This window comes from Morone saxatilis, unplaced genomic scaffold (genome assembly GCF_004916995.1).
Source record: "Morone saxatilis isolate NCDOM2014 unplaced genomic scaffold, NCSU_SB_2.0 Contig24, whole genome shotgun sequence".
NCBI classification, from domain to species: Eukaryota; Metazoa; Chordata; class Actinopteri; family Moronidae; genus Morone; species Morone saxatilis.
In genome coordinates, this window is record NW_023339807.1 from 3122992 (window position 1) to 3123275 (window position 284).

Sequence of the window (284 nt, forward strand, 5' to 3'; positions counted from 1 at the left end):
GGGGGGGGGGTTTCCCTTCTGGATAAAAGTTGCCCTGTTCCCAGATCAGCTCCCTGTTGCCTGTGTTGCACCTACCCAAAACTGTCCCTGTGATCCAGCTGTGGTTGTACCTGTTGGTGTGCTATTACTATATAAGGTGATATTTTGTACACTTTTTAGCATAAGTGGAGGAAGTAAAGCAAACGGCAAGTATCAAGCCGGCCAACCCCTCTCTATACTACTGGTGGGAGGGTTACAAAAGGTAATCCAATAGTGTTACATATTACCTGTTAAAAAATGTAGTC

At 45.1% G+C, this 284-nt stretch overlaps 1 protein-coding gene across 2 annotated transcripts in view; it reads right to left on the minus strand.

The window, feature by feature from the left end:
- LOC118335341 (acidic amino acid decarboxylase GADL1-like) overlaps positions 1-284 on the minus strand; it is a 7927-nt gene that overhangs the window by 6455 nt on the left and 1188 nt on the right. The gene's annotated exons all lie outside the window — the stretch shown is intronic.